A 24824-nucleotide genomic window follows, 5' to 3' on the forward strand; every position below is an offset into this window, starting at 1 on the left:
GAAAATGAAAGACTGCTTTCATTAGTGCTCCTTTACAGGAGACTGATACTATTTAATATTGACATTTGACTGAACAGCAAGAAAAAGATCCCTAACTTTTGGCAGTTGGATGTTCTTCTCTCTTAAAAATTTGGCATACATTGCCTTAAAGAGTTAAACATGCCTGAAGCCCAAAATGGCAGTGAGGCTCAAGGCAGGCAGTTATCCTAAAGCCAGAGCCTCATAAGTCACTGAGAAAGCTGTATCAGGAAACCAGAGGAGTGAAGCTTGGTATTAGTCCCTAAATAACAGAACAAAAACTGCATGGTTAAATTTGCTTTAAATGCTGCAGTTTCTTCCAAAGGCCTTCAATTACTGCTCAAATGCTAATTTTGCAAACACTTTCAAACTATGTAAAAATCCCTCTTCATATAAACCAAACTTTAAATCATGCTTTCCCTCTCCTACTCAGTACAAACAGAAAGCTGCTGCTGCAGAGTACAGAAACAGAACATCTGAATCTGAAGAAAGCCACAGCTATGCTATGATAAAGTACTGCTTACAAACATTTCTCTACTAAAAAAGCATCTGCAATTTCAGACCACAGTGAACAATTTACCACAGACTAGAAATTAGCCATATGTGCTGAAGTGAAATAAAAGTATTATCCATCACTGAGGCACTCGTTCACATAGTTTCAATGTACAATTTATCATTATCCAAAGGCACAGCCCCTGTAAATCCAGCATTAGAGTACCAGTACAGAAAATAGTTTGCACCCAAGCACAGGAAGCATGCTGCATGATTCAGAACACAAATGTCCGCTGACATTAAGTTATTAAGCACCATCTCTGAACAAACACTGTCAAACATGACTATAGAAAAAACCTACAAAGAGAGCAGTATTAGTTCAGCACAGGACACACAAGCAAGTGCTCCCCTGCAACACCCACACATGCACACAAAGCAAACCATACAGTCCCTGTCACTGCATATTGACTCAATCCCTTCACTTCATTTAAAAACAACAACAACAAAAAAATCATGCAGCCCTGACACTGCTCCCGGACTGGAGGTTATCTCTCTCCCAGCAAAAGCTGCAAGGTTTCAGCTCCTGATTAGCTCAGGGAACCGGTGCCTGCTGCAATATCCCAGTCACTTACTGCATTGCTTTTCAGCGGAGCGAAAGTGGCTGCTCTTCCCGGGCACACATGGCTCGCTCAGCCGGAGGGTTCTCTATTCAGCACAATTCAGCTCCAAAGTCTCTGCATGTGGAGGGGAATTGTCTGTGCTCTGTGCTGGGGGTTTCTGGCTGCAGTGGCTGCTCACCCTATCCATTGCCTCTGGTGTATGCTAAGTAAGCAATCCCCTGGGTCTTCATAACGAAAGGATGAAGAGTCACAGCTTTCGAGAGCAGATAAGGTGTTCTGCCGAGAGCCTCTGTGCTTCCATGGCATTTTAAAGGCAAAGGGGCTGGGGATGCTTCATCTTGCTTTACAGTTCTTTATCGAGCAAGTTGTTGTATTCTGTAACTTACAGTCGAATTCGCAGCTGAACCCTAATTTTTTTGTTTCAGAAAGAGCTCAAGTTAGCATTACAAATTCAAGCCAATGCATTTTTTAAATGCTGAGGAACACTGTTTCAAATGAACTAAATCTTCTGTTTTTCAGAAGTACAAGTGAAGGGGAGGGGTTTCCTAGCTCTGAAACGAACTGTACCAGCCCTGCTGGATACGGTCAAAAAGTAGTAGCCTAAAACTTCAAAGATTTTAACATCCCAGATTTAACAGGCTCAAAGCGTTGCTCCAGTCTTGAAGGAGGGACTGTCACCCTTGTCGGTTGTCTGCAGAGTGTCTGACACTGTATGGGGGGTCCTGCATGCAGACAAAGTAGAAATAATGAGCAGCAATAATAAGGAGGCAGAATGAGGAAGAGTCACAGTGAATAATTTCTCATTAGGGATCCTAATCTTTCCCTGCATGGAGGTGTTTGACTCTGTGCCTTTGGGAAGCAGTGGGGGAATTGCACTTGCTTTCCCTGTAACCGGCTGGAGTGAGGTGTAGGACGGGCGGATTTCTGAAGCTGAACTGCTGCCCTCTACCACCCTGACCTTCAAAGGGACTCACAGGAGAAAAACCCCATTCTGGGGCTGTGCTTACCTGTTACCCAGGCCTGCTAATGCTAATTGTGCCTAACCATGCATGGCAAACCTGTGAAAACAAATACATTGCAGTCCTGGGGCAAAAGTGAGGTACTTTCTCCACTTAGCACCCCCAATAGGTAACACAGCAGTCATTACTAAACATTTAGGTGCTGTGTAAGGTGTCGATTAGGGCCCCTAGGCTCTTGGGCAGGGGAAATTTTCTCTGCCACTGGAGGGAGCATTAAGATATCATGAGAACAGCAGCAGCTTTGAGTTGGTGAGAGAAGGTTTTGACCCCTTTAGCAATGGCTTTGAGCATCTCCGGGGGCTGATTATCCTTTCAGATAGCACAGGGAAATCCCAGCCACCAAAACAGTGTGGATAATAAATTTTGCAGGTCTATTAATTGGATCCTTTAGAAAAAGGGCAGTCAAGGACAGACATCTAGAAAGAGGCCATCGTGTCTTTTTTCCTTTGGAAAGTGTTTTATTATCTGGAATTTCTGTACAAATGCAGCTTTCTACAATACCCCTCAGCATCGTTGGTCCTGTACCTAGTGTTTACTGTGCCGTAACTTCTCCCTGTGAAAATGCCAAAGATACTCAGTCTTCCTGCCTGACAGATGTTACTGGAAAGGTGCTGCTTTGCACTTTCCCAAAAATAACACCTCAGAAGAGAGGGGAAACCAGCACATATTGGTGTCAGTGCCCATGGGTTCCTATGATTTGTGAAGACATTCCCGTAGTAGAAAAACTGACCTTTTTTTCTCACCCTTGTGCTCACAACAGTGTTTAGCACCTCAAGGTAACAAATTTGTTGAGTCATAGAAAGTAAGAACCAACAATGCTGCCTTGAATTTTAAGTTTGTTTTATACAGTAATTATGTATTATGTGTGCATCTTAACTTTTAAAATGCAGACAAGGCACAGTCCCTGTCCCAAGGAGTACCCAATGAAGTCAGGCAAAATGATGCAGACATGTAACAACCAGGATTGCCAGGGGACAGCCTTGCTGCAAGCAAAGCAGGAAAACCTGGATGGATTTGGGAGCCACAGCACTGGTAGCAGAAACAATTAACGCACACTGAAGGATCTCAGCTTTTATAAGACCCTGTAGAAAGGAGCTCCAATTCTTCTCTTTATTCCTCCCTCACCCTTTTGGAGTATATTGATCCTTCTCTTAAGTCCATTTACTTTCCTTGGTTGGGGGACAAGTTATAATGGATTTCTTTGAAGTATGAGTTGGACAAAAATAATCAAGTCAGCAGTGTAATTAGGTGTGGACCTTTTTAACATTCCAGGAGACACCAGCCCTGGCCATGGGCAGATAAGTAGTCATTCTAACAAGCATAATAATCTCATGTTCTGGAGCTGTGGTGAGGGAAGGATTATAGGTTGCAATGGATCATTTTCCTCTGGTTTTCTGGGCTCCTTGCCTCAGTTCAATAACACAGAAAGTCTGCTATGCTAACACATCACTTTACTTTCTGCTGGTTAACAGTATTTTAAACCCTGAAAACAAAGAACCAAGCAACTGATTTACTGGGGACAAGGCACAAAGGACAACAACATTGACTCAAAGCCTCTAGGAGACATTTATCATTTAAGAGCACAGTTGTGCCCCCACCCAAAACCCCCACAAGAACAAAAGAAACCCCAAACTGTCTATGTGGTCATTTCAATAAAAAATAAACATATTGTAAAATAACTGTCACTTTTAAGGAACAGACCATTAAATAGCCTGGGAGTGTGAGGCTGTCGGTTTGTTGTCGTGCGGGGAGGTAACAGTGACTAAGAAATAGTATTGCACAAGATGATTTAACTGAGGAGATTTTCCAAGCCAGCCACAGAGTATATTGTATTTGCAAACTACAATAAAGGAGAATTGAATTTTAACCTTCCTGTTAGAGAAATATAAAGGATTTATAATTGATTCTGGAGGTGTAATATTGAGGAGAGCCATATAGTGCAGAGTGCTTGCCTGTGAGAAAAGTAAACTAGTTCATGTATGAATTTATGTTTATTGTAAATGTATTTATTTATTTGTCATGAATACATAAAGATTTACATAGTAACAATGTATCTGTGTCAAGAACAGATTACATACACTTAAAAGAATTTGGGAGTACCCTGGGTATGCCTTTACTGAGTTAGTGTTACAGGTTAATTGTGGTTGCATTTAATATTCCTAGAAATAGCCTGGGATAACTTGTGTACAGGAAGATGAAGAGCATGGCCTGCACAGTGGGAAGCTGAGCTGGAGGCCAATGTCTGCAGGAAGATCACGTTGTCACTTCTCTTTCAGACAGGGAAGAGAAAAATGGGGAGAAAGACACTGAGCAAACGCTTATCATGTCACTTGAGTCATCAGAGGACTCAGAGAGTACAACTTCAGGTTACAAGCCAAGAGTGCTTTGTGCCTCCTTCCAAAGTTAGGCAAAAGATCATCCTTTTTCCTTACTTATTTAAATAAATTATGTAATTCAAATTTGAATTATTCTCTTGCTTCGTCATCTTTCAGCTGACTCTGTGGTCAGCTGCTCACTGCAACTTATAGAAATCAAGGACTAGAAGAAGGACTTCCTTGCTGCACATCATCTTGTGGTGGCAATTAGAGGAAAATAACTATAGAAAATAGACATTTGCACATTGAGTTAGGACAATAATAGTTTGTTTGATGTGTAAGATCAGATTTGCATACACACTGAATTAAACTTGTCACGGTTGAACTGTGTTTAATATGTGAGATGGACACCAATTCATAGCGATACCACTAATGATCTGCATGCTGTTATTCCAGAATAATTTGACCTAAGGTGAATGACAAATGCCTTAATTTTCAACATAAGCATATAACTATGAACAAATCATTTAGAACTCTGCTTTAAACATGTCTTTACTTATTTCAGACGAATTTTCCTGAATATGCTTATGTAGTCAGACAAAAGTGGATGCATGGGAATAATGTTGTCTCCTCTAGGAGGACATTCTCAAATCTTTCTTAAACTGATTTCATTCTATTCCATTTGAGATATTACAGTTTGTGAAGACGAGGAGAAAAAGGAACTGAGTATTTAGTCAGCAAAGCATCTCACTTGAATTAGAGATGTGCTTTCTAATTTAATGGGACACTTAACTGTGGGGATCAATATTTTAATTAGCTAATATTTTTCTCTTAAATTAGCAGATTGCATAGTCTTCTATAATCTGTTTCAGCTTTTCTTCTTGAGTTTCTCTCGGTGCTCTTACTCTTATTGACATGCTACAAATAAAATTTGTTATTTAATTCACAACTTTTCATCCATAATGTTTTCCATTTCATAAGTCCAACTTTACTTTCCTTACCCTTTCCAAATGGTTGTTATGTCTCAGATCAAGAATGAGAGGAAATCCTCCTGTCACAGGGGAAAATCCAGGTATGTCCCCAGTTTAAAACTGAAAGTGAATTTGAACTTGGTCTAACAGAATATTTAAGATCAATTTACAAAAACTGTAGTCCCTGTGCCCAAAAATGCATTAGACCCTTCAGAGTTGATGAGAAGGCAAGCCCAACCCTAAAAAACCCCTTGAGTTTGGCAAAGGCTTGTGCTCTGAGGGGATGTGGGAAGCTACAGTTTTGTATTTCAGGATGAGGGGAAACAGAGCAAAGTGTTCCTGAGGAAAGCAGATGATGTGAATGGAAAGGCATGCAGACAGCTCCGACTGTCCATGAGATCAGAGAATGTCTTTTCTCCAAACACATTTTGCATTTGGATCTTGCCAATGAAACTTTTGGGCAACCGACTGATATTAAATTCTGGCTTTTGTGTTCATTTTGGAGGTGGTTTTGACTTGAAAAGAGATAATCATAGGCTGAAGGGTAGTTTATGTGGTGCAGTTTTGACTTTGACAACACAGGGGTGAGAACTTGAGGTGGTTGTGGCAAGAGACTGGAACTACTGAGAGCCCTGAACAGCAGCTGAGGAGAGGGATGTGGGAAGACAGTGGTTTAGCTGCCTCTTGCACGTACTGAAGAAAGAGGAAAGTGAGACATGGAGACTACGAACAAATCCCAGTCCCAGCTATCCCAGACTGTACCAGGAGAGAGGCTGGGAATTCACAGCTCTGATATAGGTTATGAGATAAAGCCAGGACAGGCGACTGGTCTCTTACTGCTCTTCTTGATGGTTATTTATTGAGCAGCAGTGAGAGATAATGAAGTTCCTTTCTCATTTGAACATTGTTAATTCTACCCATCAAACCTCCTTTGGTATTGAAAATGTAGAGGAATAAAACAAATTATTTTTATGTAGCCAGTTCCCAAAAGCCTCCAAGAGAATGAAAGTTGAACGAGATCTTCTGAGAAATATTTTTTTCTCTTTCTCCTGTGTCTTTGGGGAAAGGTGTGATCTGACGAACTCCTTATCTGTGCATCTTTATTCTTATTCTCTTCAGGGCTAAAGTCAAACACTCAAAAGGCTGGGTCAAAAGAATTGCAGTAGTGGAGAAAGCAATCTGGTTGAAAATGAAGGATTTAGCAAAATGGGTCTTTTACACAGCCAGTTTCTACAAAGAGAAAGGCGAGTGCTGTGCCCATTACTGTTCTCCTGACTTAATTTAGTCGGGAGCTGGGATGAGAAAGGAATTTGGCTCTGTGGGTCCATAATGCTCTCCAAGGCTGTCTGACATGGGTAGCTGTGGTTCTTGTGCAAGTAATGCTTTAAAGAATCTACTAAGAAATATATAGAAGTGGCACCTGTGAGTTATTTCTGTAGCACAGAGTTGCTTCAGGAAAAAAATGGATTGGTCCCTGTCTTTACGGTTTGCCTGTGATGGGGCTGGGAGTGCTGAGCACAGAGTTAACAAGCCCTCCTGACAGCAGGGAAATCTTGTTACTTTTCAGAAACTGTGCTCAGCCTCTCAGTGGAAGTGAGTCAAAATGATTGTGGATCCTACTCTTGGAGTTTGGTGACCTGGGACTTACGCAAAGTTACAGTGATGGAAAGGACTCGTCTGTCATTTCAGATGATGTCTCAGGGCAGACCCAGACTATTAGAATTTCTTTCAACACATGAATTTTAGCTTATTAGCTAATGTCTGGATACATCAAGTGGTTAATAGTTGGGCGTGAATCTGGTCTTAATGCTTTGTATTAAGCAACAACTTAAAACTTGTGAAGTAAGATGTCTAGGGAACAAAACTAAATCAAAAAATAATTACAGCAAGTTAGGCCTTCTTAAGAGATGGGAACACTCTCCAACCAAAAATAGGTTATTAAAGGATGGATCATAAGACTGTGGGTAATAGGATCATACATTACAGCAGGCTCCCTTCAAGTGTTTGCCATTGTGCATGGCATGTATCCCTTGGAACAGCATGCAGGTAAAATATGCATCATATCTGGAATGTGTAAGTCATAGATGAGGAATAACAGCTATGAACGATCTCATTCAGTTGGGTGTAATTTTCAGATTATGTTGTTGTTACTCAGCATCACAAGACATTTATGACTGGGAGAACCAAAATGAAAATATGGACTTGGAACAAAAAATGGTTCATCATGCCAAATTAAAGTAATTTTTTTTGGTTTTGTTTTGGTTTTGGTTTTTTTTTTGTTAGAGAGCAAGTCATGCATTCCTGCTGTGGATGCTTTGGGGTTTCTGTGCAGGAAATAGGCATCTTGCTGCAGCTCAGAGAGCTGCAGGGAAAATATCTTCAAAGAACATAAACCTTCCAGTATGTCCTATTGCCAAAGGGAATATATATAGGCATGTTGAGTTGAGAAATAGTCTGAAAACATCTCAAAAAAATCCCTAAAAGTCAGACTGTTGCTCCCTTTATCTCAGCATGAAGTGAGGAAGAAAAGAATTATTTGCTAGGGTGTGGATTAAGAAAAGATTGAAAACGTCTGAGAGATGTTACGATTCCCTTTTGTACATAGATAACATTCCTTAAGAAGTGGTGAGACTGTGACATTAGTCATATAAATTGATGTCTATTGGAAAATGTTCTTCTGTCTCCATTCAAAATTACCTTCGAAAAAGATTTGTGTTCATGTTTTTTACACACCTGGTCTTCATCACAAGGGAGAAGAAATTCTCGCCTGCACACAGTCCCCTCCTGAGGTTTTGATTGATGTTTAGGAGCAAACACTATATAAATGATAACCAGTCCTCAAGACCCCAGATTTCCTTTGCTGATGTAAAAAGCACACCTAGGATCCAAATGGAGAAATCATAACCCCCAAACTGACTGGTTGTTTTGGAATTGCCCTTTCTGGAGGGGCAATGAAGCCAGGAACTGGCCTTGAGTTAGTGAGCTGAGAGGTGAAGGGCCTTGGGTGGGACATGTCTGTTTTGCTGTCATAGTCCTGTTCCTTCTGTAGAGCATATTTTGACCCTATGAAAGGCAGCTCTTGCCTGCTTAGAATTTTTTTCATTAGACAAAATAATTTTCCAGGCTTACCCTCTGTGATTTCCAAGGGGTGCTGTAAAACAGTATGCCAAGCTCAATTTAGACAAGAACTATTATCTCTGAGGTTTTCTAGTTGATGTGCTTGGTAAGATGGTAGTTAAATTGCACCTGTGGGCTTATTATCCAGCCACACCACAGACCTCACTGTGAGCCTGAGATGAAGCTGCATGAGTAGGATTTTTATTTCACTCTTGTACCTGTTATATATTAGTCTGTTCTATAAGTCAGTGCTTGATTTGGCACAGATGATCAGCTCTGATTAGAGCTCCAGACGTAGAGGGAAGAGCAAAGTTACCCCTAGATCTTGATTTATCTACTACATGTATCTTCTTATAAAACATTATGGCCTTAAAAATTACCAGGCAGTGTAGGGAAAAGCTGCATTAAGATAATGAGTTTTCTGAGAGATGCAGCTCATGCTTTAGGACTTCACTCATTGCACTGTCATAGCAAACGATGCAAGAAAACTTTCAGTTACTAGTTCAAATACAATCAGCTCAGCTTGGTGACAAAATAAATCAACCTCAGGCCTCGGGCATATGACGAACAACAATTCCAGTTGAGACCTCCATTTCTTTCTGATGAGACTGTCAAACATTATTAAAAAATCATGAACACAATTTTTTTTCTGTAAACAAAGAACACTTCATTATAATATCTGCCAGCTGATCTTCTATGCCCAGCATGTATCAGCAATGAAAATTAAATGCCTTTCCTTGAAAAATAAAATAGAAGGTGGAAGTAACTGAATGTAGGGGGGTTTTACATACACGGAAGGTCCTGGTTACAAAGCCTGTACATTTATTCTGCTGCAAGCATCTTTTTTAATCAAAATAAATCTCTGTTTCTCAGCTGTTAAGGCAAAAAGCTCTACTTCAGTAAAACTGAGCTCAATTATAACAGTTCATTACAGCAAACAAAAAGCTCAGTTCCCTAGAGAAGAATAACATTAAGAATGACGAGTTGTTTGCTGTTTTATTACCAAGTGTCTGTGAATGGCTCAGTACTGAACAAATTTCTTTTAATTTTTGCTCATATTAGGATTGTCTGTCCTTTACTAAAATAGATTTTAGATCTCTGCCACAAATTGAAAGACCAGAAAACAATCCTTCTAGATCTCAGCCTTGTTATTGTAACACAATGTCTTCTAGGGTTTTGAGTTTTTGGTTTTTGAGTGACCTGCAACTTCTTTTGACATTTGAAAATATAATCAACATTTGTTACTTATTTAGTACTGTTAAATATTTCAGTATAAATAAAATACAGGGGAAAAAATGAGCCCTATCTCAGTTGAGTGTGAGAGTGTAGCCAACCCAACTGATGGAAATTTTCATGGAAATCCCTTTGGAGACTTTCTCATTCACTATTCAGCTAAAAAGGGAATCAGAGTTCATTCTGACATTTTCTGAAGAGCCTTTCACACCAGTAATAACAACTTTTCTTTCTTTCTGCTACTCATTCCACACTGATGGATTTTTTTCATCATCTACCAGGGGAAAAGAGAATTAATTCCTCTCAATGAGTCCCACTGTCTGGGATAATCCGAAGACATAGGACTGAGTTTTCCTCAAGGGTATCCCAAAATCCATTGCCACATCCTATGCCAAATGTTGCTCAAGGGAAAGCCTTCAAAGGCTGGAAGAAGACTTTTCCCTGCCATAGCATCAGTGCACAGATATGGTCCTGAAGCTCTGTAAGTGCTGTAGTTCTCATCCACATCTTTTGCATCAAGAGAGCCACGTTTCATTCCTTCTGCCACAGGACAGCCACACTTCATTCCTCCTACTGCCGCTGTGCTCACACGTTCACACCGTCTCTCGCACTCACCCACTCACTCTTCAGTGGATTAACAATGACATTCTTCTTGGAAAGAATGTGTTCTCCAGAAGCTCATGACTGCAATGTGTGGCCGTTTATAAATACCAGCATGTTGAATGGTTATCCTGCATTGCAAAGGAACATTTCCTAATTCTGGGATACTGCATTTTATCCAGCAGTTGGATGTTTTGTCTGGGTGGATTTCGCAGTGGCTCCAAAAGTTTCTTGCAAAGTACCACAAAACCTCCTGCTGTTGCAATTCCACCTCAATGCTAAATCAGAAGAAAACTGTTGCCCTTGCACCAAGTATGAGGAGAGCCCCAGAGTTTAGTGGAAGTTGACTCCAGATGGATCCAGGCTACTTTAGGAAGGCCTTCTCTTAATGTTTCACCTTGTTAGCAGTGACTGGGGACACAGGCATATTCAAGGTTGCAAAAGACATAAAAGATTTTAATAGAGTGTTATGTGGGCCTGAATAGAATAGAATTGGTGGCAGCTGTTGCAGCCCTATCTCCTCTTTTGTTCCCACTGCAGCTTTCTGTAGCATTGTGTCCTAAGTGTTCAACATCCAGCTTTGCTGTTGGTACATGACAGCTGCTAAATCTGTCATGCACACTGATAAAAGCTAAATTTTCCCAGAAAACTGGAAATGCATTTGTAAGTTATTTTTCCTCTTCCAGGTACTCATGCTTATTTTCTTAGGTTTTCAGTGTATGTCATTTTAACTGTATGCATCAGAAGTGTGGAATTAGGCAAAGAAGTAAGATGCAGTGTTTTCTGTTTTCAGTGCATTGCTCTACCCACAAATAGTATATTTTAGGAAGTCTTGAAAAATATTTTTCCATTTTCTGCTAGAAGGGTTCTCTTTTATTCAGTTCCCACCATTTTTTAAAAGGAATCAAAAAAAGTAAGAAACCTCGGGCTATAGTGGAAAAATATTCTTAGTACAAAATGGTTTATAAAAAGAAATGGTATGAAAATATGAGTTGGAGGGGACAAGAAAAGAAAGATAACTAGAAAATATTAAACAAAGGGACAATTTTAGCAAGTGAATATACCAGGTATGAAAGCTCTGGCTGCTAGGAATTTTTGGAAGGAAGATGCTTGTTTATCCAATACCTCAGGACAACTCACCTACTCCCTCACCTCCCTATTCATATGAATAGCTGAGAAGACCTATGAAGGAAAGCAAATTCGAGAGCTGGACACAGCTCTTCTGTGGCACAGAAGCCTTTACCACCACTGATCTAACCCATAAATCTGGGAATTGTTTGTATAATGTTCTAGATAACTGATCTTAACTCCTGTGGTTTGGAGAACCAGGGGAATTAAGTGCACTTCTTTCATGAAGAGTTTATATGCTTCAGCCTGTGCATGTGAAGATTATTTATAGAGTTAAGTCCAGGAAAATTGTTTAGTCTGGGAGAAGATGGAAACCAATGGTCAACAGAACAGTGATCAAGACATGATACCTGGGGTAAACAACTTCAAGGGAGTTAAAATAATAATAACTCAATAATCAGTCAGGAAAATGCTATTTTGCAGGCCCCGGGCAGTTACACAGCTGGCTTGCCAAGTCTGAGAGCCTGGAGATCAAAAAGAATATGAATCTTAAAAGGACTGCGTTGGAACTGGAAAGGAGGGAGTGGGCTGTGAGCAACTGCCTGGGGATGAGAGGAAGACTCTGAAAAAGGAAGGGAATGCAGCCGAGCCCAAAGATGGAGATAACTGAACAGACTGGGAAAATGTGGGCTGAAACTCACCCCTGCACAGGGCTTATTTCAGCAGTAGGTGGAAGTAAGTCCTGGTGCACCTGGGCATATTGTAACTAGAAATATCTGATTACCATAAGGATTTGCACTGATAGTCAGTCTTTTGATAGACTTTGGTTTTCAGTGGACGAGGAAGAGGGCAAACTAAAACTGCATTTTGGAGCTGATATTCCCTTACAGTTTGGAATTCACCTTTTTCTGTGCTAATATTTCCCTGCATTAGCCAGACTGTACTTTTTACACAGTGGAGAAATTTCTTGTCAGTTCTACTGAAAAGGATCTGTAGAGTGCTAATGTCTTTGTTCAGCAAGAAGTGTTCATCAAGCTACCACGTGCTTACCAGCTGCAGTAATAGCTGGTGTTTCTGTCCATTATTGGCTGGTGGAAAAAGAAAAGTCTTCAAGATATGCTTAAATTCTAAATGAAATAATATATTTCATTCAAACTGTCTGGTAAGTAAGTGTTTTTAGGTTGAACTTTCCTGAAAAACACATTTTGTTTGAACATGATTGTGACATGCTTTGCTTTCCCTTCCATTTTTATCTCTTTTTCTTTCTTTCTTTCCTCTAACACTGCTCCTGAGCCATGCAGGCTAAGACAAGCCATACTCAGCCCTTTGGTAAATTGTGATCATCCACATGCAGCACTTCTCTGCAGTCAACATCACATCTCCAAACTCATCTCCTGGCAATTATATTCAAAACCAGGAAGGTTTTATACTGAAAACAGAAGCTTGTTGAGACAACAGCATGTAAGTACAAGCACTGTCTATGTGGGATGAGAGTTTATGTTTGGAATGACTCTTTTCTCTTTGAAGCCTTGAAAACCTTAATAAATATTTTGGAAGCTGTTTCTCTGGCTGGGGTTTGTTTGAGATTTTTTTGAAATCTCATTGTGCCTGCCTCCCACCCCATCCCACAGATCTGTGTTGTCTATCTGCTATGGCTCGTCAGCTGAAGGCTCCATGGAGCAAGGATTGTCATTATCTTCATGTTTCAGTGAGCTGGCCACCACATGCTACAGAAATATTTGCTATAAAACAATAACAACAGCTCATCCAAGTGGCATTCACCTAAGTACTGAATTATTGCTTTTGCATTTGGAATTTCTTGTTCATATCTTCAGGAAAATACTACTTTTTCTGAGAGGAAATCCCTCTGCAGTACCAGAGCCATAGCCCACAGCAGAACAGGGACCATTAGATAGTGACTTCCATGTTGGAATATGTGCAGTTGGAAAACAAAACCCTAAATATGCTTCTATCCAGTTTGCTGTGCAGTAGGCTACAGATCTTATGGTGTAGCTGGGTCCATTCCCTCTCTCCTCAATAAAATGGATGTTGTGCTACAGGCACACATCTGGCCCAGTTTGTGCCAATGTGGGCTCAATGTCCAGGTCCACCCACGGACTAATGTTAGCACGGAGCACTGAGCAATGCAGGAGCTTGGGTTTTTCCATCTCTGCAGAGAACTAGCTTAATGTACCCATTGAAGATAAAGCTGTGCTGCTCAGGGCAGCAGGGGATTATAAAGTCTATCAGAAATACTGTGCCACAGAGTTTTCAGAGTGATGTATTATCCTTGTTCATCTGCCTCCTCAAAATTAACATCCACCTGAGCAACTCTCTGCATCTTGGCTAAAGGCCAACCATGTTCTCAGCCCAGGGCAGGGAAAAGGAAGGCTCAGGACTGCTCCCAAGAAACTGCCATCACAATGGAGGCACTGACAGCCTCCTGAAACCCATGGGAAGGCCAGGTCTTAAATCGTCACAGATTTACAGCTTTGATTTGTTACTCACCAGGATCCTTGCTGGAAGAAACATGTGGACTTGGAAAAAGTGAGTCTTGAAGGGTAACTTAAAAAAAAGATGGTATTAGTGGTTCTGGCTCTGCACAGTACTCAGAGAGAGCCTACTCTGACACCCTGCCCAGTGTGGTCAGTGAGTGGGTAGGGCTGGGAGTCGCTCATGAGTGTGATATTTTGATATTCAAATGCCCTGAACCAGCCATAAACCTCAGTGACTTTTCCTCACAAATAAAGACATTTGTGTAGGGGCTGCAGACATGGGAACAATGTCTTTTGCAGCACCAGTGGATGTCAGTTCAGGGGTGTGAGAACTGGGATCAGCATGTCTGGTTTCAGGGAAGTTCACTGTGTTCTATGAATAGTTATTTTCAGGTTTTCTGTTGCAATTTTGCTTTGTCTCCATCTACAGCTCTTAACCGTTTCCCATGAATTCTCTTGCTTTTTTTCTACTCTTATACAGCATAACAGGAGCAAGCATTGTGCTTGGTTTTCAAATGTAACAAATTGTTTGAACTCACCACCTTCTCCCTTGGAAAAAAGGGATTACAAATAAAGAAAGAAACATTTTTAATTATCAAAAGTCCTCAGCATCTCTGACTGATGTCATTTGGAGTCTTCCCATTGACACTGATATCAGTTATAGCTGGATAAAGGACAGGAAGTTATGCATAATGGTTAAATACACATTTTTTTTTTAAATCTGTCCCTTGTTTAAAAGTGACATAGAACATGGGAGACAGAGATAAGGGTTAAATAAATATCTAAATAGATAAATCAATATTAATATGCTTAAATAGGTAGGATGAGTTATCAGGAACTTCATAACAGCTTGCTGAAAGTATTTAAGACTCTCAATCCACTTGTAAATGTAATTTCAAATTTTGACAAGAGGAACAATATTGTCTATTACCAGGAGACAGTACCTGAGTAGGATCGGGGTGTTTCTTTCACAGTACCTCACTGAACATAGCACCTTGATATGTATGAAACAAAAATGTCTTCATTTTGATCTATAATTTTACTGCGGGATAGAGGGAAGGTTGTCCTAGCTCCAATAAAATTCTAAAATATCTTTTTACACAGCTATCCAATACCACTCACACTCACTGAACATCAGGGTAAAATTGTATTGGCTCTGTCTTCTGACAGCCATTCTCAAAGAAGGTACTCATAGAAAGAAATAATTTTCATCCACTTAAACCATTTTGACAATCTGGCTCCCTGTTTTATCCCCAAATTGTTCTAATGTGATCCATAGGATACAAATGCAGTGTCTCTGTCTCTGTCCTTGCATTTTCTTCTTCCAGCACGTATTCCAGTAATCTTGTGTCATAAATAAATAAATCCAACAATGTATGTTATTACCTCTCACTGTTCTGTGTCTGCTATTCAACATTACTTCATAACCCACTGAGTTTATTAGGGGATTTTTAGAAGGCATTTCTGGTCAAATGTAATTCTGGTCAAATGTAATTCCACTGAACTAAAGAAAATATTTTTTGACTTTGTGCTGTTCTGTGTCACAGCCAAATTCATGTCTGGGTAGATATTATTTCTTACTTTTGCCAGATAAGACAGTGATACAACAATACCACTGTCTCTGCATTCCTCATATTTAGGGATCACTGGTTCAGCAAGCTCTTACTAACATGCTATTAGTTGTCTCTAAGAAACATATCAGAGGTGAGATAACCATTGCCAGGATTCACTTTTGTGGATCTTAAACTCTTTTTCATTACAAATATGATCGGTGATTAGTCAGAAATCTTTATTACTGTATTTACCTTTGCATCTTAGGGGGTTCATCTACTTCTCAGATTTCCTATTTCCATCCAAATGATGGTTTCCCTCATATGAATTGGTTTTGAGATGTTCTGTATATCCAAAGTTAAGATTCTTATTTGTCTAGATGGTATTAAATAATTCTTTCTCTGCAGGGAAACTGGATTCATGGACTGCAGCTACTGAAAAATTATTATTGACAATAAACTAATCGAGATCTTATTTCTTACATACTCATAAATGGAGCAGACTCCGAGGAAAATTAATTACATTGTCCTAAGCTCTGCAACTACGGTGACAGACACGGTCTTCCTTCATTAACTCAGAGGTAAGAGGGGCAACTCCATCCCCCTCTGCTGCTCTGCCTCTGTGGCCTGGACTCTGTGAAGCTAAAGGTTACTTGTATCAGTCAGACTTTGAAGCCCAAATGTCTTCCTAGCTGCAAGCAGTGTCTTTAATGGAAATGAAGAATGCAAAATGCAAGTCTTGATAGGCAGAATACTTCAATACAGCACATTTAGCAGCCAAATATACTGTGGGTGTTAATGGTGTTGGAACAGAGATGCAAAATTATTGAAGCAAATAAGCTTAATAGTTAAGTTACATTATACTTTTTTAAATGTTTGGGGTTTTTTTTTCAGTTTTGGTGCTTTTTCTGGGGCTCATTCAGCACAAGTCTTGTGCACTATCTATAGTTGCTTTCTTGGTGATTTAAATGATATTCAGTACCTCTCATTTTACTGCTCATTAATACTCATTCCTTGCAATGAGAAGGTCTCACATCTGCACACTTCTTTACACCTCTCGCACTAATGAGCACTTGCTCATTATGCAAGAACTGCAGAATTCCATTCAATACTAACATGAGGTAGAGAAGATGCTTTAAGATGTGCAATGTGAGATCCTCATAGTTGTAAAACTTTTTTAATAAAAGTAATCTTAAATGGCAAGGTTTTTTACATGGTGCATCAGTTCCATATCATGCCTGTTCATTGCTTCCTCTTGACTTAAAGCTTTGCAAGTACTCAAGCACCATGTTGACAGTGAAAAACTGATGTCATAGGTATCTGTGGGACAATTTGGTTCTCTCAGAACTCCTGGAGGTCCAAAGCAACTGATCCTGCAGACCTACTTGTTCACATGACTGAGGGACTTGGAGGCTAGTGCTTCTAGGAACTCCATTTCCATCCTGCTGCTGTCCACAGGTGAGTGTGAACTTTGGAAGAGCCATATCCCAGCCTGTCATGCTGCAGCTTGGCATTTCGTCCTTACATTTTATTTTTAATTAAAATATTTCAGGGCATGTGATCCTGCAAGCACTTGCATTAACCTGCTTTAAAACTGGTCTATGAAGTCTAAGCAATTTTCTGCATTCCATTTCTTCTACTTCAGCACTTACACCTCGTATTCAGAGTAATACCTTGAGTCCAGTGCTCGGCTGACAGTCCAACCCACACCATGAAAGCAGAATCTGGGCATTCATCTACATCTGTGTGACATCTGTATAATTTAAATAACCTCCCACGACCCTTGTGTGAATGCTAGTGTTCATGTAATTACTGACAAAAATTATCTTGCCCATAAACTGGGTGAACTGTGTATAAATCCTTGATGCCAGGGAGTAGGATTCTGAAATGTGAGTTATATTCAGAAGGAATATAAAATGCAGAAGAAATTACTCTTGCCAGAAAAGAGATTGATTCACTGAGTTCTATTTAGCTTTTAATTTATAACAAACTTGCCTAATCTCAGTTTCTGTAGCTTCTGTTAAAATATTAAACAACATTATATCAAGTACATCTCCTGTGACATTAAAGGGAATGGAAAGCTTAGGCACACATTAATTGCATTCAAAAATGTGGCATAGACCTTAATAAACCTAATTTAAAGAACCTTAGAACAATGACATTTATGCTTTAATTAGAGCAAAGGAAAGCTGGCCACACACTTTTAAACAAACAATTTTTCTTGCGGGACTCAGCCTTTCTGACAAGGTGCACATTTCCCTGCACTGTGCCACACATCAGTTTTCTTCCACAGGCAAAATTGGCTTCCTGGAGTTGGACATTGTCAGACCAAAACACAAGAATGAAAAGCATTATGAGAACCAAGCAGACAGTATAGGCAGCCTTAAAACAAGGCTTTCTCAAAAACCGACTGGACTTTCCCAGGAAAATGAAGTAATTTATTTCTCTTTAAGGAGGACACATTAAAATAACCAGATACGTTCCAAACCCAACAATAACAGTTTAAGATGAAAAATGTTATTTTAATGATCCCTATCACTCTGGTATTCTAATCACAGCACATACGTTTAAAATGGAAAACATCCAAATCTGCAAAGAAACAATTGACATGAGACAAAAACCCCTTTCAAAATCAGATAGATTAATAGATCTAATTTATTTTAAAGATATTCACAAACTGTTACAAAAAACAGATTGGTCATAAGACTCTAAGTTGTTACCATATGCATCTCACAGATTCTGTGTTATGTTCCTTATGCTGGCAAACTGACTAATGATTTCAAGACTGTTCCCCAGACAAGAACATGACAATTTGTGTGCTCTGCATTAAAGCACTTTGTGCTCTGCAGCAGAATGAAACATAAATTTTTGTGGAAGAATTTAGATGTTCTTTCACAATCTGGTCTGGTAAAAAGGAAATTGTGCAGCAGCTTAATATATATTTAAAACTGACAATCTCTCTGAATGCAGATGAATGATGTAATATGTAAATACTGCACTTGTATTTACTTTCATTTTGCTTTTTTAATCTTTTAATGCTGTAGTCACAATCTCAGTATTTCATTATCTTGCAGGTTTTCACAGCACACCCTTTGGCTGTTGTTTTTCTGCAATTTGACAGAGTTTGGAGGCACTTGGGACCATTGGATAAGCAGAGCAGCCAGGTAGACTTGTTGAAAATATCAGCAATTTTATTGTTTACTCTGAAACCTAGTGACACTAATTAAAAATGTCAATATTGTCAACAATTCAATAGCATTTTCAATGAAAAGTATGGGTATTTGGAAATACAGCAAAAATATTATTTTTAAAAAGCTGGTCATAAAATAAATTTGCAGCTTCTTAGGGAATTCTAGTATCTCTAGGACTTTCTTCAGTATGAGTTTAAAACCCCTAACTTTTAGGTGGAGGGCTGGTGTGGCAACAATGCATTCAAGCCCAGAAAGCTGTGATTACTTGCTTCATTTAATAGGACAGAAGTATTTGATTCTGACTTTTGCAATTGATCCTATTTTGATTTCTGTACTAAAGTGTTATTATAATAACAGATACATGAGGATGGTTGACAAAACTCAATTTTTTTTTCTGGTTGAAATTAGTGATTTTGATATGCCCGAAAGAAAATTTGTAAGTAAAATCTTTTTTTGGGAAAAAGAAAACAAAAACAAACAAACAAAAAAACCCCCCCAAACCCCACGTTCCAAACTCTGATGAAACTGCAGATTCTGGAAAAAGTTGTTTCGTTCAAGAAACATCATCAACCTCTGTCTTGGGGCTCATTCAGGCAATTTAATGCACACAAAGCTAACACTTGCAATCAAGAAGGACAAGCGATACATTTTTAAAAGGGAACTTCATTTTGGAAAACATTAGAATTGTAACACTGTAGGAAGTCTGTGGCATCAGGCCAAGTACTTGATATTAGCTGTTAATTGGAACTCAAATTCTTACTCTTTTTTGTGAGCATGAAAAGTGATGAACCCAGGGCAGCTCTAAGCAGGACTGGATGCTACAGGAATCCCTTAAAACCGTTGCTATAAATTGTTACACCTCATTAGCAAGAGGCTCATGTCTAATGTCCAAATCCTGGTAGAACAGAAAGTCAGAGTTCATTTATCTTAGACTTTAACAGCCCTGAGCATTAGCAGAAAGCCCAGGTGGGTAGAGGACATGTTCCTGTGCTCCTCTGAACAAAAATGATGATGCTGATGAGCTATGCAATGGATGTCAGGTGATCTGGGAGTGAATCTCCAGCCCCATGTGATCCCGTGATGAGGCAAAGACATGAATTTATTGAGTATAATTTCTTCTTCCTGGCAGTGAAGACAGGAATAAATGAGCAGTTACGGCTGAGTTCTTCTCCTCTATTTAAATCCTGAGACTTGCCCCGCAGCATCACACTTGAGAATTTAAAAACACTGAATCACACCATTTAACTGTGGGTACTTAAACCTCCATTTGACTGCGGCAGAGTTTTGGTTTTGAAGATACAATACAGAAAAGCAGAAAATTTAGAGTTAATCTGTACATAAAAATATGGGGTAAATATAGCATGAGCACCAGAAAAATCATTGGTATTTTAAGAAATTCTTTTTCTTCCCTATTACCACTATGCTGTCATAGCACAATTCAGCAGAGTTGGCCTGGCATGTGTGGCTGTGTGTTCCAAGTGATGGTTAGATGATTAGTAATTCAACATGACCTTGAATTCCATCACCCTCAGACTGGTAATCACACAGCTTATGTCTATTTTGCTATTGCTTTGGGTAGGAGAAGATAGAAGGATTTGCCTTCTTTGTGAATACTTGAGCAGCAGGGGCTAATCTGACTCCATATGGTATTAATAGAATTCACCTTTTTTTATATGTTTTTTTATTTTATACTATTCGAATAATGTCCAAGAACAGCACTTGATATTAGTCATGGTAGTATGAAAACATTGTGTCAATATTTTTTCCACGAAAAATACTGCGAGAAAAGATGCATTTTGCAGCTGCTACTCTTTGGGACACATTCCTACTATTCACTCACCTGTGCTTAGGGGTAAGGCAGCAAGAAGCAAAACAAATTCCTCAAACACATACTAAAGAATGTGTTCAATGGGAATAAGAATAATAAACTGTTCTAACTTGGGAAAGTACAGAATACTCAATCCTATTTTTCATGACTATTCGTCCTTTCAAGATGAGATTCTCAAAGGCCTGGTTTGCTCAGGCCTTTTAAAGATCCTAAATTTAGTGGGGTGGCTGAGGGTAAATAGGGGGATGCAGAACTTACCCAATCCACATTTTGGCACTGGACAGTGTCAAAACTGTGTACACATTTCTCATTTCCAGACCGTGACCGTTCCAGAGGTGACTCCACCCACATGATCCAGCTTTCAGGCAGCTGGATCATGACGAGGAAAACTTGCTGTTCTCTATGGAAATCATCTGTTTCAGGCAACAGGAGCAGCAGAGGAAACATTAGACTGATGCTGAGCATGATTAAAGGCAAATTTAGACAAGGATCAGCTGTGTCCAGCACCACTGCAGGAAGCGCTGCTGGAAGTACTTTCCTGTGATCCCATATTGTTACTTATGCTCTGACTTAACCACATTTCATGCAGCTCCTGCTTGCACTTGCTCAGTGCTCTGGTCTGTCTCCATCATGCACAGTCATTTCCATAGACAGTTGGGACGTAATTGTAACATGGGGGAAAACGTGTAGCCTTGTCCAGACAGATACAACTGCACAGCCTTGACATCCTCCCTCCTTGGGGTTGGGAATCAGCATAATCTCTGTGGTCCTCTATAGCTTCAGTGCACCAAGGGCATTTCTCGAAAATCCTGTTCTCAGATTTTGCCTTCCATCACCGTTCAATACTCTAATTGATAGATGGTAACTTTGAGGTGAAGCACAACGTGCTCAGAATGGGAAATACCTGACAAAACCTGTAAACATCACATTACAAAAAGGTAACTCAGGCTCTGAAGAATCAGTTACCAACCCACATTTCTCCTTTTGGTCTCTCTGGCTTTGTCTGTCTTTCTGCCTCACACCAACGGACAGAATAAAATACAGCACGAAGGAGGCAGTATGAAAAGACAGAGTCCTGCTTACACCCCACCAACAAATCTTTTAAGGTATTTCCTTTCCAAGTTAGCTGTGAGCATGTTGTCCTGTAGTGAATTCCATGGACTCAGGAAGAAACGATGCTCTGGAGTGGCAGCCAGTAAGTGGCTCTTCCAGAGGTGTGAACTGGTGCACAAGACAAACAGGAGAAGCCCAACATATCATCCCAGCCCTCATCACATTCCATTTTGCAATATGGTGACAAAGGTGAAACAGCTAACTACTTTTTGTTCATGTTTTCTTAGACAAAGATGAGCGGGAAAAGGAAGATGGTGGTTTTCCAGCTTCCAAACCCCCACAATTCATTTGCCTAATATTGCCTGGGAGTCTTATCTTCAACAAAACTCTGTGCGTGTAAAACACTCAGACACAGTGAATTGAGATAAGATGAGCAGAGTAAAAATGCATTTCAGTCTCTGGATATCCAGGATATTTTGTGACAAATTTCTTCATGATTTTGTCCAGTCCAAAGAAGGTATTTGTTTTGCTTCTTGCTGCCTTACCCCTAAGCACAGGTGAGTGAATAGTAGGAATGTGTCCCAAAAAGTAGCAGCCGCAAAATGCATCTTTTCTCGCAGTATTTTTCATGGAAAAAATATTGACACAATGTTTTCATACTACCATACACCGTAGGCATTGCTATTCCACAGTCTTTTCTTTATAAGCATTCATCTCAGCTGCCTTGCAGTGCTATTTCCACTGTACCATTATCTCCTACCCCAAAAGATGCAACCACCAAACAGGAATCTGGGTGCCAACTCCATCACTCCACTGTTTAAAATCCTGACACTCAGCCTTCTGTTTGAGGGGATCAATACATGATCTGGCCTGGATGGATAGAAATTAATTGATGTGACATTTTACAATTAATTCACAACACTGGGCTAATGCTAAGAGTGGTTTTAATGATGCAGATGAAACGTTCTACCGCATGAATTCCCCCAGCAGCAGTTTGCTGGAAGCTGCAAGAGTACACCAGAGGGAAGTATAACTCAGCATTTGCCTTGTCTTTACCTTCCTTCCTCAATCATTGCAGAGTTAGTGGACATTGTCAGACACAAAATGCTCAGCCAGAGGTGGATCTTTGGACTGATTAGTTGTTATGTGTTGGCAACTGTTTTTAATATAGGTATACTACTACACTTTGTTATATGTTAGCAGATATGGTAAAAGAATTTTATTATATTTGAGGTGATCTGGAAGAATGGATAAGAAAGAAAAATTATCTATGGCTGTATATTCATCTGTTCAAGATGGTTGTTCCTTCTTTGTTAATACAAATGTGAGAACCATAAAGCATATGGTAAGGGATGGTCCATCACTTTTAAAGCACACTTTTGCTAATGTAGAAATAAATTATGATGCATTCCATAATTCAGGGATTAGATTTCTGAACATAATTAAGCATGTACTGCCTGGTCTTTGAGACATGGGTACATGTGTTCAGTTTGTCTATTTCAGAAATAAAATCAAGTAGGAATATTTTGTGCAAGCTCTTTAAATAAAAGGGTCTGCTGAGAATTTGCATAAAATCTTACTCATGAAACGTAAAATGTGTCATAAATCATAATTCAATTTATAAGACAATTAAATGCATGTGTTTCTGTTCTCTTTTATGGTTCTTGGAAATTGTTATCTTGCATAGCTGGAGAAAGAGAGGCTAAAGAAAGCAGAGAAGAATTAGAATAGAATTAGCATTAGAACAGAGGGCAAATATCAGACAGTCACTTCCTTCACATATTTGTTTTTTCTAGCTGTCCTGTGCTCATGCTCAACTGAAATAGCACAGCATATTTCAAATTCCTCATAATTTCTTATTTTCCTTAGGACACAGATTGCCTCCTATGTCTCATGGGATTCAGATGGTTTTGTTGCAATTAACTGTGAGAGATTTTCTGCCATTTTAGTCTCTGTAGCTTATGATACCAGTAAATCTCTCTGATGAGATAAAGAAAACTCTGTAAAGGGGATAGAATGTTGTTTATGAAACTTATCAAAGTACCCTTCGTAAATTCTCACTGCAAACAAGGCAAAGGCCTCCCTCAAGTTGGCAGCAGTATTTTTATAATATGCCATGTTCTTAAAGTATGCTTTTCAAACTGCGTTGCCATAAATGTAAACGTGTCCTGGTCCTATTGTATGTTTTATTGTACGCCCAAGCACATCAATCTTTTGTTGATTACGAATAGATCAATTCTAGAAATATTGTAAAACTAGAAATCATGAACCGAGAAATTAAATACTTTTGTCAAGATGTGTGGTGTGGAGGTTGTATTACTTGAATCTTTATATTTTATTACATTCATAGACTTTGTAATAGAGCAGATGGGGCAGCAGGAATCTGGGAAATAGGCATTTGGTCTCACGCTGAGCAGTGAGTGAAAAAGGCCCTTTTCCCTGCAAAAGACCAGCTCTGGTTTTACTGCTCATTTTTACTAAACTGACTAATCTTTTACTCCAGCTACTATTATAGGACTAGTGAGTTGGGGGGATGCCACACAGTGGCAAGATTTTAACAAAAAGTCTTCACCTTCCTGGAGCTACTTGTGATGTGCATGTTTGTTTCAGCAGAATTTAGCTCAGGACCTTATTTCTGAAAGTGGAAAGGGATAAATATGTTCAGGACTCTCTACTGACTTGGAACTCCATTCCTATTTCTTCAACCCAACAGGTCTCATTTGCTTCATGCTTTAAATAATAATATCCCAACCAAAATAGATCACAAACACATCCCTTCAAAAGAAAAAGCTCTTGGTTCAATATAAGATATATTGCATTTTGGAAAAAAATACTTGACTTGCATAGTTCTTGGTGTCAGTTTGCTGATTCAGGCCCAAGTGCTATTTCTGGGATCTGTCTTTTTGTTCATGTCTTGGGTTTATGTAAGTAGACCAGTATTGTTTATATGGTTTTGGGTTTTTACCCATTTGCTTCACAGAATGATTTCAGGGATATAATTAGGTATGCACTGTGGAAACTATATTCCCAGATGCCCTGTGGTCAGTTCTACCTGAGGTAACCACCAACAGCCTCTATCAGCTTAATGATGTCTATTGTTGGCAGTACTTCTGTCAGAGAGCGAGGTTAGTATCAGGAAATAAAATAAAATCTGCTTAGTAAACATTGTGAAGAAAACAGGTTATGTGTCTATGTGCTTGCACCAGCTATTCCTCTCTTAGGCTTTATAATCAAGTTTCAGTGTTTAAATTTTG

General features: G+C 39.4%; 2 long non-coding RNA genes across 2 annotated transcripts in view; one reads left to right on the forward strand and one right to left on the reverse strand.

Annotated features, from left to right (window-relative positions):
* The window catches only part of LOC108492515, a 34982-nt gene extending 33353 nt beyond the window's left edge, over positions 1–1629 (reverse strand). The window contains exon 1 of the long non-coding RNA XR_001873130.1: positions 1143–1629. This is a non-coding gene — a long non-coding RNA (uncharacterized LOC108492515). The remainder of the gene's footprint in view (positions 1–1142) is intronic.
* A 15217-nt stretch (positions 1630–16846) lies between these two features.
* On the forward strand, positions 16847–20225 carry LOC108492538. Its single transcript, XR_001873139.1, has 3 exons — positions 16847–16956; positions 18573–18662; positions 20122–20225. It is a non-coding gene; the product is annotated as an uncharacterized LOC108492538 (long non-coding RNA).
* Positions 20226–24824: the final 4599 nt, after the last annotated feature.

This window comes from Lepidothrix coronata, unplaced genomic scaffold, assembly GCF_001604755.1.
Source record: "Lepidothrix coronata isolate B3197 unplaced genomic scaffold, Lepidothrix_coronata-1.0 Scaffold11, whole genome shotgun sequence".
Lineage (NCBI taxonomy): Eukaryota > Metazoa > Chordata > Aves > Passeriformes > Pipridae > Lepidothrix > Lepidothrix coronata.